The 16,610-nt window shown below is 45.3% G+C and overlaps 1 long non-coding RNA gene across 6 annotated transcripts in view; it reads right to left on the minus strand.

Moving 5' to 3' along the window:
• The window catches only part of LOC128325282 (uncharacterized), a 138,675-nt gene that overhangs the window by 85,661 nt on the left and 36,404 nt on the right, over window positions 1–16,610 (minus strand). For 4 of the 6 annotated variants that reach the window (XR_008307342.1, XR_008307341.1, XR_008307343.1 and 1 more), the window contains exon 2: window positions 11,062–11,178. The exons of the other annotated variants lie outside the window; for them this stretch is intronic. This is a non-coding gene — a long non-coding RNA (uncharacterized LOC128325282). The remainder of the gene's footprint in view (window positions 1–11,061; window positions 11,179–16,610) is intronic. 6 annotated transcript variants of the gene reach the window in all.

The following is a 16,610-nucleotide window of genomic DNA, read 5'->3' on the forward strand; positions in this document are numbered from 1 at the left end:
TATTTTGGATTTGCCTTCTTAAAATGAGCAAAAAATGGATTATTTTACCCTGGACATAAATCGGGCTACGCTCCAATGAGCAATGAAAAACCCAGGTTGTGCATGGAGTGTTCCCCAATAGTTCAAAGGGGCTCTGGCTTAAAGCTGGACAATATGCGAATGCACCCTTGCGCTCTTCCATGTGTTGGAAGTGAAGGACTCTGCGCTGGCTCATGCCTCAGTGGGGGACAGATTAGTGAGTCAGAAGGCTAGAGGGGTCAAGACATTGGCCATCCCTTCTCTACTGCTCTGACACTATCCCTTTGATATGTAGATTGCTACTCTCAGGGACTTCCTTCCTTCCTGCCTTGTCACTTCCTCTTCCCTTTTCTTCTCCCTCGCAACACCCACGCTCATGTCTCCCTGCACCATGTGTGCAGAGATGCAGAAACCATCCCTCTGCATCCAGCTAGCTAGCTAGATTAGAGATCCTATCTCTCCACTTTACTATCTAGAATGGAGTTCACCAATAAAGACTCCTTATATTGATTTGAAACTATGAACTGGCTCCAAGATATTTTGCTCTCAGCATACATGCATGCCTGGGCAGACTCCGCTGTGTTGTGCCTCAGTGCACTCTGCTGTAATAGAAGTGTATCTCGTACCAGAGAGAATTCCCAACACCATGGTGAAGCAAAGTAAAATCTCCATCTGGGAACGCTCCAGTACAGGACTCTCATCCATGCATTAGTTCAATTCTTTGGCAACCATTAAAGCTAATAGTCATCACCACATTTTATGGCAATGAGTTCAATACATTAATTATTGCTGTGTGAACATGTTCTTTATTTTGCCTGTCTGGAACCTGCTGTCAGAGGCGCTCTTACCCCTGGACTTCGAATTCCAGGGCCTCCACACCTCCGGGGGTGGGGGGCAAATAGTCTGTTCTGGGTGGTGTAGTTTGTGCCCTCAAGAACCTACATGTTAAAAAATGATGCTTAACTTGCAGCCGGGGGGGGGGCGGTGGGCTCCAAAGGCCTTTAGGTCCAGACTCCAAAATTACCTAGGTGTACCTCTGCCTGCTGTTAATATCTCACCATTCACCTTCTCCACACCATGCATAATTGTATGAAGAAGAAAACTTGTTCTCTGTTGTTCCTGAGAGCAAGAGTAGAACCAGAGGGCTGACATGACAAGAAAGAAGATTTAGGCTAGACATTAGGAAGAATTGCCTAACTGTAAGAACTGTTTGATAGTGGAACAGTGTGCCTCGTGCAGTGGTAGGCTGTCCTTTGCTGGAGCTTTTCAAATACAAGTGCGCAAGCATCCACTAAAGATACTGTAGTAGTTTGTTGCACTGGAACATAGGAACATAGGAAGCTGCCTTCTACCTAGTGAGACCATTGGTCCATCTAGCTCAGTATTATCTACCCAGACTAGCAGTGGCTTCTCCAGGGTTGCAGGCAGGAATCTCTCTCAGCCCTATCTTGGAGAAGCCAGGGAGGGAACTTGGAACCTTCTGCATAAAAGCATGCTGGTGCTGTTCCCCCCAGAGTGGCCCCATCCCCTAAGGGGAATATCTTACAGTGTTCATATGTAGGCTCTCATTCAAATGCAAACTAGGGCACACCCTGCATAGCAAAGTTGACAATTCATGCTTGCTTGTGGTAGCAAGCATGACTGTCCCCTTAGCTAAGCAAGGTTCACCTTGGTTGCATATGAAAGAGAGACTACATTTGAGCACTGTAAGATATTCCCCTTAGGGGACTGAGTCACTTTGGGAAGAGCATCTAGGTTCCAAGTTCCCTCCCTGGCATCTCCAAGATAGGGCTGAGAGAGATTCCTGCCAGCAGCCTTGGAGAAGCGGCTCTCAGTCTGTGTAGACAGTACTGAGCTAGATAGACCAATGGTCTGACTTAGTATATGTCAGCTTCCTATTTTCCTGTGTACCACAAGACCAGCTCTCCTCCTATAGACCACTCAGCCAGGGCCTGGGCTAGAAGGATTTCAAGTCCCCATAGCTAAGCAGAGTCTGCTCTGGTTGCATAGGAAAGGCAGACTTGATTTGTGAGCACTGTAAGATATTCCCCTCAGGGGATGGAGCCGCTCTGGGAAGAGCAGAAGGTTCCAAGTTCCCTCCCTGGCTTCTCCAAGATAGGGCTGAGAGAGATTCCTGCCTGCAACCTTGGAGAAGCCGCTGCCAATCTGTGAAGACAATACTGAGCTAGATAGACCAATGGTCTGACTCAGTATATGGCCGTTTCCTATGTTCCTATGTTCCTAAGGTCCCTTCCAGCAATAAAATTCTATGATTTTATTATTCTAGTTGTCATTTATACAATGAAAATCTCCAAAGCTCTGTAGCCTTTTCTCCAGCCCATTGATCATATGGCAGTGCCATTCTGCTGTTTCCATCTCTATAGATCCTTTTGGGGATGGGATGACCAGAACTGCATGCAACGTTCCTAAGGCAGCTGTAGATTTGTATACAAACTGTAAATCAGTAGAAAGCCATTATTTCTCACAGTGTTCACACAGGGATGAGGCTGTAATTCAGTTGTAGAGCATCTGCTTTGCATGCAGAAGGTCCCAAGTTCGTTCATGCCTGGTAGGATTGGGAAAGAGACCTGCCAGAGAGTCACTGATATTCAACATAGGCAATACAGAGCTGGGTGAACCAAGCCTTGGGCCTGATCCAGTAGGGCTGTTCTTATGTTCTAACCATTTAAAATATCTACCAGGCCTTCTACAACAACACCCCTGCCAGATATAATAAGCCATGTCGGACATGGATCAAGAGAGCAGGTGGTAGGCCGCCCAGCTCCAGGCAGCTTGTCCACATCCTCAGGAGTCACAAACTAAAACTGATCCAGCCTCACCACATAAGAGGAGTTGCGGGACACCTCCGTGTCAGACACTGCAGTAATTGTGGTGTCTGAGTCTGTCAGCCCAAATATGAGATATGTTATCCAGCGAGTAATTGATGGTTCCAAATTCTGATTCAAGGGAAGAGTGGCATGTTCTAGCCCTCTCACAACCCTGAACAACTCTGCTGGGTGTGAGCTTGTGGATGCAATATGGGCAGAACAGAACCACTTCTTTGCCGTGCATATCACAGATGAGATCTCATCTCACTCAGCATTTATGGAGACACTGGTCAGACTCCTAACTAATGCTGCCCTCGCGTTAAAACATCTCATGCATGCAACCATTTTTTATTATTCCCCACTCTCTTCCCTCTGCTTCTGTTGATGTATATTCCTGAGGGTCCCCCAGATCTGAGAGAGATGTTGTGAGCAGGGCGGGGGCATTGGGGGGGCAGCAGAGAGAAGAGAAAGGATTGGCAGAAATCCTTGCCTGTGCAAAATGTGCTAATGCAAGGGCAGCATTAGTCTGGATGCTGCACACTGTTGCTCTAGACAAGCAATTGACATAGGAAGTTCAGCTGCCTTATACCAAGTCAGACCATTGGTCCATCTAGCTGAGTTTTGTCTACTCTGACCGGCAAGTAGGTTTTCAGAGTTTTAGATAGGAGTCATTTCCAACCCTACCTAGAGATGCCATGGATTGAACCTGATAGCCGGGCGTGGTCTCTGCTCAGAGGGGGAAAGAAATATGTGGGATGGGAATATGTTACATTGTACGTTGAAATGTTTCTCCTAATGCATATTTGCATAAATGGACCTGTTTTATATTCTTACTTTCCTGGGAGTTCAGTTGCTGTTTGTGCCCTGAAGAAGCCATGTGTTAAAATTACTACATGTGTCACGATGTGTGTGTGTGTGGGGGGGGGGATGATGCTTAACTTGCAGGGGCAGGGGGTGGCGGCCTCCAAAGGCCTTTAGGTCCAGGCTCCAAAATTACCTAGGTGCACCTCTGCACATGCTCTACCACCACTGAGCTGTGGCCCCATTCCCAAGTTGATGTCACAGGGCAGGATACCAGATAGAAAAGCACCCCTTAACAGTCTTGAGGCAGCAGTTTGTCCAAGGGCCTTTGGGAGGGAGGGAAGTATTCCCCTTGGAGCAATAATCTCTGCACATGCTTGAAGGCACTCTGTTTTTGAAAGCATACACTGGCCAAGCTAGCTTCCAGTCACAGTCCCAATAGGAGGGAGAGTGGGAGGATGGAAGTTTCTCTGAAGCTACTCTGCCTCCTGACAGGCTGCAGCATCCTTGTTCCAGGACTTTTTAAACACACACAAGCGCATAACTACTTTCAAAGGAATTCTGTGCATTGTGGTTTCTCTCCATGCATAGATCTGAAAGCCAGCATCAGTGCTAGCTCATAAAAAGGCTGAGGCAAATGAGAGTAAAAAACAAAGGCAAGCCAAATGCAACGTTCTTCACGCAAGACATATCTGTGCCAGCATGATGTTTACATTAACCATCCAAATCCAGGTCCACAGCAAACTTTTCCAGCTCTTCCAGAGGCTGAGCGCATCTGGGATGCCTTCCCAGAATTTGGGGAAGGGGGGGGTCTATTGTCCCTCCCTCCTCTCTGCATTTTTAGTCCAAATTCATCTCAAATCTCTTGTCTCAAAGCCAGATCCTCAAAGACTTTTATGAATGTATTCGAGCCATGCTAGTTGAACACTTATCACTTCTTCTGGCAACAACGCAAGTCAAAACAACCAGACACTCTCTTGGCCAAAATGCAGCTCCAAGCTGGAAGTACAAGACTGTTTAAATCCCTGGACAAATAATGCACAGAATGTGTGTCCGCAGGTTTCCATCGCGATGCCATTCGGATGTTGCTTAACATACTGTAGCAGTTGGCACCATTCTCTTGTGGTACCCCACCAAGTCCTCGTTGGCAGGTGACAAAGTCTTCAACAAGTTCTCACGTTATTTCATGATCTCTGTTGAGAAGAATGTGGCCAGTGTCTCATTTGTTTTAATGCAGCTCGGACCACCTTCCCCCCCTGTGCAATCACAATACCACTTTCCCTGGGAGCAATCTCCTGTTGACCAAAAGGATGCATGCAAGCACACCCTGCAGAGTTGCTTCATTTTCTGAGGGATCCTGGCAAGGTTTCCTGAAGCAACGGGGTTTTGAGTGTGGAAACCTTGCACCCAGGCCAAAGAAGATGGAGAACAGCAGGCAGCCCAGGACTACAGCAGTGCGAGTCTCCTGCCCAAAGTTACTGAAGGAGGAAAAGAAGAGAGCAAAATGGATAATATAAGGGGACAGAAATAGATGTTAGCTGAAACACGAACCAGACAAGACAAAAGAAGAGCCTTGCTGGATCAAGCTCAAGGCCCATTCAGTCCAGCATCCTGTTTCCCACAGTGGCCCACCAGATGCCTCTGGGAAGCCCACAGGCAAGAGGAATGCATATGGGGCGGAGGGAGGCCAGCCACCACGGCCCCCCTAGCCCCACCCCTGCGTATGACGACAGACGCAGGGAGCATTTAGCCACACACCCACATCTGATGTCAGACACGGGAGCATGGTTTAACTCCCAAACACTGAAAGGCCAATGTTTCGCTCCCAAATGTGCTTTAGCTCCCAAACACTTAAAGGCTGCACGGCCCCGTTTAGGAGCGAAATCCGCCTGCACTGCATTGGCAGCATGGCCAGGAGTGGCTTTCCCTTCCTTTAAAAGGGGCTGTGCAGCCTCGTTTGGGAGCGAAATCACACACACCCCATGCCTGACGTCCGACGCAGGGGGTGTGTCCGGGGCCGTGAGGCTTTAAACCTGTTTGGCCAATAGTGGCTCCGGCCCTGAAAGGCATGCCCTTTTCTCCTGCTTTTGCTCCCCTGTAACTGGTATTTGGAGGCATCTTGCCTCTGAACCTGGAGGCAGCATAAGCCATCAAGACTAGTAGCCATTAATAGACTTGTTCTCCATAGATTTGTCTAGTACCCTTTCTCAGCCATCCAAGCTGGTGGTCATCATCACATCCAGTGTTAACAAATTCCATAGATTCATTATGTACTAATTATGAAGACGTTTCTTTCTTTTTTTCCCCTGACCTAAATTTCCTGCCATCCAGTTTGATGGGATGACCACTGGTTCTGGCGTTGTGATAGAGGGAGGAAAACCTCTGTTTATCCACTCTCTCCACACCATGCATCTCTTTGTAAGTCTCTGTCATGTCTCCCCTTTGCGGCCTTTCTTCTAAATGAAAAAGCCCACAAGCTGTGATCTGTTCTCAACAGGAAGTTGCTCTTGTCCTCTGATCATTTTAGCTGCCAAGATGGAGGTGCTGACATTTGGAAAATCCATGGAGGTTTGCAACGGCTCTTGACAGAGTTGCACTCTCACCGAAGAAGCAGCTGCATACTCTGGGGGTGGTTGTGGAACCAGCATTACAATTGGATTGCCTGGTGGTTGCTCAGAGTGCCTTTGATCAGCTCTAGCTGATTTGTCAGCTCTTGTCCTATCTGGAGAGGTCAAATCCATCTAGGCTTCTAGATGATGCAGCCTTCAGAGTCAATTTGGAAATCTCCATATTGGTTGAAAATGGGGCCACCAGGCTCTTGATAGGGCCAAGGCAGTCCTTCCATATTATATCTATAAACGTTCTATAAAAGTTACACTGGTTGCCAGTTTGTTTCCAGGGCCAAATCAAAGTGCTGGTCCTTAGCTTTAAAGCCCTACAAGCTAGCTTAAGGATCATCAGCACCCTTATGAACCTCCCTGAACTTTAAGAACTAAATCTAAGCCCCTGCTCTTTGGTGCCACGTATATAAATCTGCTTGGCAGGTACCAGGGACAGGACCTTTTCAGTGGTGGCACTACAGTGTTGGTGCCACCACTGAAAAGACAGTAATTCCCTCAGCAAGGAGTTATGTCAGGCCCTCACACTTCCTGTTTTCAAATAAGCTCTGAAAACATTTTCATTTCACCTTGGCTTTAATGCATTCTGCTCACTCCTGCTGGTTTTAAAGGGTTTTAGCTGACTAGCTGCATTGACTTTACCAATCGTTTACTGCTCTCTCGTGTTTTAATGTAACAAATCTTTTCCTTTTATACTGAAGTTCCTGTTTTATGTTTTCTGTCATTGTAACTGTTAACTGCTTTGTAAAAATATGTCACTTTAAAAAATGGTTTATAATGAAATATATTAAATAAATAATGTTTATCATATAAAGCTGCTTGGGCTTCACTGAGTCGCCCACTCACTCCCTGACATGGAACTCCCAGAACCAACGACAAAAGAAAGACACGTGCAGTTTTCACAGCTAGGTTCCAGACCTTGCCCAGATTGCCAAAAAATAAAATAAAATACATCCAAAACTCTGGAAAAATGCACTACTTTCCTGGAAAATCCAGGAAAACTCTCCTATTGAAAAAAGCATGAGGAATGAGATCTCATAGAGCTAGGAAAAGACTAGAGTCACCGTGAGATAAGATGTTAATATGCTTGCAAACTGCAAGCCCTCACTGACTCTCACGGGCTGACATGAAACTGCCAGACCAAGCCACAAAAGACAGAAACATGCCATTTTTGTGAGTAGGTTCCAGATGTTGCTCAGACTACCAAAACAAAAAAAACAAAAAAACCCCAAACCCCAGAAAACTGCATTAATGCCCCAGATAATGTGAGACAACTCTCGCATTGGACAGTATGGGTCATAACCTCATAGAGCTAGAAAAAGACAAGAGTCACAGTGACATAAGACACTGATATGCATTAGAAACTGCAAGCCATTTTACTAGTAAGAATATGAGAATTGCCTTAATAGGCAACCTGGGTCTCTCTTGTTGGGGCACAGTTCCCATCATCCCTAGTCACAATGGCCAATGGCCAATGATGATGGGAGTGGTAGGACAACAACAGCTGGGAAAGCCTCAGGCTGGTCATCTCTGCCTTACCAAATGTTCATCAGATCCATCCCTCTGTCCCCAACAGTGGCCACGAAGAGCCTCCTTGGAAGCTCACAGATGTTGCATAATGAAGAAAGGCATTGGCTGTTGTTTGTCCCCAACATCCAATTGGATGAGCAAAGTGATACCACTGATTTGTTTGTTTGGCATGTGACAGATCTCTCTTGTGTGCAGTGGCAGCCTGTGAACGCGCGACAGGGCGGGGTGGCAGGAGGCACCTTTAAGAGTAAATGAATTCGGTGCTTACCTCCTCTCCCACTGCACCTGAACGCTGTTTGGCGAAGCAGCATGCCACCCAGCAGCCTCTGCGGCGGTGAATCACCTCCGCCCACTCACCTGGCTTCCACACAACCGAGCCCCCGTCAGCGGCCAGGTGAGTGGCAGTGGCGATTCCCTCCCTGGCATTCCAAGATAGCGCTCTCGGCCCCTGATTGGTGGTAGCCCGGGTTCTCTGAACCCATTTGCCCAATGGTGGCTCTGCCCCTAACTAGGGCTGGGCCCACCTCCTGCCCCCTCATGGCCAATCAGAGGGCAGCTGATGCTGTAATGGGGATCTCTAGTCTCCAGCCAGTGCAATGCATCCTGGGATAGCTTTTCAATCCATGAAGGACCCAGCTCCCAGATTCTAAAATGGAGATCTCAGCTGTGTTACCTGTGGGGCTGTTCCTTGAAGCCTCCGTGTGGCATCAGCACACAAATGTGCATGCCGACACCACACGGAGGCTGCAGGGAACAGCAGGGAACAGCACTGCAGCCCCGTGTGGCCATTTGCAGAGGAGGTGCCACCGGTGAAAAAGCGGCATTACAGGGCCAAGCAGATAAGGAGCTCCGAACCAGCTTGTGCACATCCCTAAAGCAGAAGGCATTTCCTTCAAAGGAGCGTCAGAGCCCCTCACGCTGGTTACAAAAATATGGCTGCTCACTGGCAACCAACATATATTTTTACCCACAATGTCCCAGCTCAATGCCCCATGCAGGTATTGTGGGAGAAAACATGGCAGCCACCAAGAGGAAGCCGCTAGGATGTTCTTTTTGAACTTTACAGAGGGTTAAGAACTAGAAGAAGGGGAGGGGAGCCTGCCACTCTGGCCTGCAACAAGGCAAGCTCCTGCTTCTTTTGGCTTGAAAATAAAAGGAGGAAGGGGGGAATTTGTGATCAGTCGAATGTGCCTTGCAACACATGAAAAACAATGTGAGGCAACCTTTCTGTTTCAAGAACAAAGGAGAAATACCAGTTATTATTCATCTTATTTTTTAATTATTTTAAATATATTCTGCTTTTCCATTTTGATTAAAGAATCTCAAAGTGGCAAGAAATAAAAATGACAGCCAGCATAAAACATGAACTAAAAACCCAAGAGCTAGAGGCAGGACAGAAAGAAAGCAGCAAAATAATAAAAACACCAGTCAAGAACAAATACTGAGCTAGAGGATTCTTTGCTCTGAGAAGACTCCTTCCTGCAGAGGAAGGAAACCTAAGGAGGAAGCCCTATACAAACTGGATTTTTGAGAATTATTGTTAATGTCATTGTCAATGTCAATGGCTATTACTCTGACCAGGGAAGCACCAGCACTCCCAAGGAGGTGTTGGTGATTCTGCACTAGTGTGTGACATGCCTGCAGGTGGGGTAATTTTTGCCAAAAGCATTGTGTATGGCCCATACGTACGTCCCCGAGAGTCGCACAGTCCTCAAAGATCTATCTCTGGGTCACAAGAATGTTTGCAGGGGCAGGGGAGATTGGCAAAAAAAAAAAAAAAAAGCCCATCCCTTCATGAACAGAGGAGCTGCGTTCATCTGCAGCACAGCAGCACAAGCACTTCTTGAAAAGTGCTGGTGCTTTCTTAGTCTGCATGTTGGCTAATGTCATTGCTATTGTAGGGTTAAGAATAATATGGCTACTTTTGTTAATATTGCTATTGCAAAAGGTTATTCTTACTATTCCTATTCTTATTCCTATATCTATTCCTAACTTTACATATATTTGTCTTAGGTGTAACTGTTGCTAATTCCATGCGTGGCAGCTCTCGCGAGAGTTCGCAAGCAAGCTGCCGGCGGGGGAAGAGGAAAGCGGCAGTGCTGGAAAGGTGGGCGGGAAGAAGGCAGTGGTGGGTGAGCAGAGAAAATGGAGGTGGTGGGCAGGCGGGGGGGAGGGAGAAAATGGCGGCGACAGGCGGAGAACTAGAGGTGCAGATGTTCTGTGCCCAGCCCAGCTATTATTATTATTATTATTATTATTATTATTATTATTATTATTATTATTATTTCAATTTCTATACTGCCCTTCCAAAAATAGCTCAGGGCAGTTTACACAGAGAAATAATAAATAAATAAGATAAATCTCTTTCCCCAAAGGGCTCACAATCTAAAAAGAAACATAAGATAGACACCAGCAACAGTCACTGGACGTACTGTGCTGGGGGCGGATAGGGCCAGTTACTCCCCCCCTGCTAAATAAAGAGAATCACCACATTAAAAGGTGCCTCTTTGCCAAGTTAGCAGGGGTGGCCAAGTTCTTATTCTTATCTGGTACACTCCCAAGGAACCCTAGAAGAAGGAAAAACAGAGTTCCTTTACTGTAGTGATAATGATAGACACTGGTCCCTTATTATTGGCTGACATGATACTCAAGAGTAAGAGATGGAAGGGCATTGCGATGTGGACACAAAAGCAGCAGTGCTGCTGGGAAGGACAGCGGCTGTGCTGCCAGCATTACCACAGTTTCTTCTGTTTCCAATGGGAGAAACAATGGGAGATACTGGGTGACACCAGTATTTCAGTTGACATAAGAACATAAGAAGAACCCTGCTGGAGGATGGAGGAGAACAAGAACCATCACATGACTGGAGATATCTTTGACATTCCCAACAGCAACGCCTCATATTACAGAAGCTGTTTCTCAGTTTAGGTTAAACTCCAGAGCTGTTTGCCTCTTCAGCTGTGGCCAAAACATCAAAGAATCCTCCATCTCCAGCATTTTCTGCCATAGTTTTCCTTCTGGATTTAGGGCAGGCATCCCCAAACTGCGGCCCTCCAGATGTTGCTGAACTACAACTCCCAGCATCCCTAGACACAATTTTTTGTGGCTGGGTATGCTGGAAGTTGTAGTTCAGCAACATCTGGAGGGCCGCAGTTTGGGGATGCCTGATTTAGGGGGACCACCTAAAACACATCTGGGACTATTGGTCCAGATCACAACTGAAGAATCAGTACTTCAAAATCAAAGACACGGTTTTTCCAGCTCACCTCAAATCTTGGACTGATAGCGCAAAGCATTCCAGCTGACATGAAGAATCAGTAGGAGGATATATAGTTCACAGACAGAACATCAATCAAAGGAGGCCAGGAAAGTTCATAATTGGCCTAAATGAAAGAGTTAATGAGCGTATTAGATTTAAACATTGGACCAAGGTTAGCTACGGATGATGGCCCGGCTGATGATAATGGCTTCACTGATGCTAATACATGAGCCTCTAGCAAGACCTCTCGCCTTCTAGATTTACCCAGTTTTATTGACTGAGGTTAAGAAAGCATTACTTCAAATGAGAATTACATAAAAGCACAGTAGCTGACAACCTTGACCCCAAACTATTTAAAATAATTGCTTTGTCCAGAGGAGAAAAAAAATCAGTTGCTAATTAATGTTACCTGTCTTTCTGGGCTGCTAAAGTATAATGATCACTTCATAATAAAATCAGCTCTTTTGGACAGATGTGGATGTTGAGAAAAATATCTTCTCTGTTTTGCCATTACTAGAGAATAGGTTATTCTGCAATCCATGATCCAGTTATGATAACCAGGCTGAGCAGCAAGAAATGCTCTTAAGCACATGGTTCTTAACAGCCTATAGCTATATTCATGTTACCCTCCAAATATATATGTATTTTATTTGAATAAATCACCTTCCATGTCATTCCATGGTGATGTACATAGTAAAGGTTACAGTAAGAACAGATATATGAAAATCCATGATATACAATAAACCAGCAAGAATAAAAGCAATAATTAATATTTAAAGTACAGAAACAGAGCCAGTTTAAAAGAGCAGATGATTCCAAAGACTAATTCAGTTAAACATTAAAAGCCTGGGTAAAAAGCAAGGTAGTTTAAGTGGTGATGCAAAACTGAAAGGGTGGTAAGGAACAAATGTGCCTGTGAAGGGCATTACAGAGCCGTGGGGCAATCATCAAGAAGGACCTGACCTGTGTGCATGAAAAAGTTCTCAGCATGTGGGTCCTCCCAATCAATCTAATTTGGCAGGCTGATTCTGCTGGGTCGTTCAGATGTCCATGGCCCAAGCCATTTAGGGCTAAAAGTTATAACTAGTCCCTTCAATTGGATCCAGAAGCTAACTGATAGGCAGTGTTGGAGCAGGAGCAAGATTGTGCCAAATGACCTCATTCCCAAGGGACTTACAAACTCTTCACCTGCACTACACACATTTGGCACAAGATGAGAATGAGCTTTCTATGCACACACAGCTGTGCCACACAATCCATGCTACCAAGATCCCTAATTGACCAGGGTTCCTGATTGTCTATACTTGTACAGCTGTACAGGTAGAAGCTTCATTCTCACCATTCTGATCTCCCAAGTATGGGGGTCAGGGGTAGCAAGAGTGCAAAAATCAGGCCAGGGCTAACCAGCACAATTTTACTCCTCCTTCAGGCATTGGCGATCACCCCTCCATTTATATTGATGTTATACTAAGTTATACTGACAACCTTTGTATTATTATTATTATTATTATTATTATTAATGTGCTCTTCAAGGTCTTTTGAAACTGCACCCAGGGCGCCAGTTACCAATGGGATTATTTTGATTCTTTTTCCACCTTTCTTTTTCATCTGCCACACAATACACCAGATATAACTGTAGTCGAGAAGAAAGAAAAACAAGTCAAAATAATCGACATAGCAATACCAGGGGATAGGAGAATAGAAGAAAAAGAAACAGGAAAAAAATCACAAAATACAAAGATCTACAAATTAAAATTGAAAGGCTGTGGCAGAAAAAGACCAAAATAATCCCAGTGGTAATTGGCACCCTGGGTGCAGTTCCAAAAGACCTTGAAGAGCACCTCAACAACATAGGGGCCACAGAAATCACCATTAGCCAGTTACAAAAAGCAGCTTTACTGGGATCAGCCTATATTCTGTGACGATATCTATAACAACAACAACATTGACAATAAAATTCAGCCATCCCAGGTCCTTGGGAAGGACTCGATGTCTGGATAAGACAAACCAGTCAATAACACCTGTCTGACTGTGTCAACAAGATGATCATCATCATCATCATCATCATCATCAGGATGTGAGTCTATTTTATTTTATTCTTTCAATTTCTATCCTGCCTTTTGTCCAAAGACCTGAAAGCAGCTAATAAAATGAGATTTTAAAATACAATAAAAACTGTAATTTAAACACACACACACACACACACACACAGTAGGACCAATATAAACCCCTCGGCAAACCAATTACTCAGATCATTGCTATGTGGGGAAAGTGGCAGGCTTTAAAGTGATGGCTTACATATTTCACAGAGAGAGCGAGAGAGTACCTGTTCAACTCAGCATAACATTTCTCCAGTGTCTGTTACTGGTGTCTCCTTTGTGTTCTTTTAGATTGTATGCCCAGAACTTTTACTCAACTCTTTTGAGATGAGTAAACTACTTTGAGAATTTTTTTGGTGAAAATGGTACTGGATATAAATATTGGCTGACATATTGCACAAATTATGTACACAGTGGAAGGTAACGCTTGCACAGTAGTTGAACTGCACTTGCACAGCACTGCTCTAGTACAACTGCACAGTTACATTCCTTTGCAAGGGTAACATTGTGCAGTATGTCAGCCACCAAGTCCTTCTACTCAGTGTGTAGAAGGCAAAGCTAAACCACTCCTGCCACTCCAGATGTCTGCATGCCTCCCGGTTGTTGACAGAACTGTTCTGGAGCACTGGCTAAATGCTCTGGTGCTACTTTTGGGCTACTGTGGGACTATACAGTGTTACAGTGTCAATTTGTGCACTGTTTTGATCTGGAAATGATGAATAGGTAGGAATATGGATTTATCAGATTTATTTAGGGATAATAGGGGTACAGGAAAAGGAAAAGATTGATTAGGCAAGGTGAGGAGGCAATAAAATCTTAACTAGCAGTATTAAATAGAGTCTCGCGTAGAGGCGTTTTAGCTTAAATTCACTGAATTGTCAGTGAATCAGCTTAAGGCTTGACTTGAGATAGGGCTAACACTGCAGGTTTCAGGAGGAAAAAGGAGGAGATGAGGAGGCTTTGAAGAGGATAGACAATTAGTTTACCATTCCCAATCCATTGGTGTGTCGTTCACACTTGCAGAGTGGGCTGTGTTGATGTCTCTCTGCATGGACAAAGCAGAAAAGCAAGAAGGAAGAGGGGCAAGCGGCACCAGGTATCCCCCTTGTGGAACTGATCACCACCCTACTTGATGCCCCATGCACATGATGTCCTGCTCCCGTGGTCGGGGCTCAAGCTCCAGAGAGCCCTAAGCGAGCTTTCCCCCTCTCATTTCCCTTCCTCTCCCTCCAGCGAGGGAGAGGAAGGGAAATAAATGCTGTCAGGCAACACTGCCTGAAATGAGAGGAGGAGAGTTCGCTCTGGCTATCCCAAGCCCAAGCCAAGCCACACTCCCGTGCATTTTATGTCATACACAAAGGGGGCATGGCCTGATTGCCAGAAGGCCTGCCCCAGTCCTCCTCTCATTTCAGGCAGTGTTTACTGCCTGACAGCATTTATTTCCTTTCCTCTCCCTTGCCTGGAAATGAGAGGGGGAGGACTGGGGCGGGCCTTCTGGCAATTGGGCCATGCCCCCTTTGCACATGACATCCACGCAATGGGGCTTCAGCGGCCCATTTCATTGGCGGCCCAGGTTCTATGAACCTGCCCTCTCAATGGTGGCACCGCCCCTGTATAGGAGTGTTCTGTGCTTATCTGAGTTGATGTAAGAGCATTTGGTGAAGTTAAACCCATTGCCAAAGAAGGGAGTTGACTATCTCTCATGTGAGTGGCCCAGGTCTGCTTGCTAGCTTCCTCCCTTTCTATAAAAGAGAGACCATGGGAGGGACTCCCTACAGTCATTTTTTCTACTGACCTGGGCAGTGTAGCCCCACATTTGCTTGAGCAAAGTGACCAAATACCATATCTGAGCATGTGCAGAGTTCATGATCCTGTGAGCTCAAGTATCCAAGATGGAAGTTGCAGCCCTGCAACTCCAAATCACAGAAAGGGATGCTGCTGGCAGCCCCAAGACAAACTGTTTCAGTAACACAGTGGTGCCTCAGCCCACACACAATTGTCTGAAAGGGGGACCTATTTGCACATGGATGGATGTGCGAAGGCACTCCATGGGACTGGGAACCTGATAGTACAAGGCTCCTGACTGCATAGAATGCCTATATACCTCAATAATCCTATTCAGACATTACGGTGTACATATGTGCAGATGTACACATGTGCATGTTTTTACATAAATGACTGTACATGTGTTCACTTCAAAAGTTAAATTGGGTACAGATCCCCTCAAATGCATGCTACAGACAGCATGTACGGGCATTGAATTTAACACGTGAATAACTGTGTGTGTGTACAGAAGCATACATGCATACATGTGCATGTGTTGAGCATAATGTGTGAATAGGGCTCACATGTGCACAGAATCCCTGTTTCAGGTCTCATGTAGGTTTCTATGGGAGGAGGCAGTTGTTACCTTGGTCCCAAGCCATTCAGTAAATACAGTACATTATACATTTGTATACAAATATCTATATATCTATACCTATCCCAATAGTAGATGGAATAAAGAGAGAGATTTATAATTACCCAGTGTAATTATAGCTTACATAGGATAAACTATAAATAAAAAGTAATTGCCCCCCCAAAATGGTGGTGTATTCACAATAGCCCTAGCTTACTTAGTCTAACCATATCAGCATATATATTGTCCTATATATCCTAACTCCCGGGACACTGGTCGAGCTGTAAAACCAGCTCATTTGAATAAGTTATTTCCCATAAAGAACAGGAAAGGAAGCATGTGAATCTGCGATGTAGCCCAGCAGATCCTTCATAAAGCCACAAACCTCCATTGCCTTGGGACACTACTTTCAAGAAGATGGGATGACTCTCCAAAGACATCTTTGCAGGCAGGAGTGACTCGTTAGAGCTCTCTCGTGCCTTCAAAGCATAACGTAAGCATCCGCCTTTACTCATGTTTGTTCTAAAACCCATTAAAAGCTAAGCGTGAATAAAATCTAATGATGTGAACCTAGGAAAGTGACTATCACCAGGAAGACAGGAATGGAGCTGGAGATATATCAGCTCCCTCCTCCCCGCAAATAAACACTCTTGCCATAGATAGCACTAAAAGTATTCTATGGTTCTGGAAGAAGAATCATTTGCAGAGGAATGGCCATCCTCACACTTTTTCTAGTGGCATTTTTCAGAAGTTGGTGCAGTGGGAATAATTCACTGCAGCTATTTTTGCATCATACTGTATAGCTGAGAGCTATGTTTAATGTCACAGCTGTAATGTGCATTCTTTGGCCCCAAGGAATCCTACGCGTGAGAAGATGATTTTTCTAAGGCTTCCCCAGCTGCAGATAAAAAGATCGCCCCATATCACTCTGTGCAATGATATGCAAAACAGTATTCACTGATAGTATATTTTCATGACTGCCCAGTTTCCCTTGGGACGAGCCTCAGAAGGAATCCCATTCTATTTAATGGAACTCTGAACACTAAAAGCGCATCTCCA

This window comes from Hemicordylus capensis, chromosome 4 (genome assembly GCF_027244095.1).
Source record: "Hemicordylus capensis ecotype Gifberg chromosome 4, rHemCap1.1.pri, whole genome shotgun sequence".
Lineage (NCBI taxonomy): Eukaryota > Metazoa > Chordata > Lepidosauria > Squamata > Cordylidae > Hemicordylus > Hemicordylus capensis.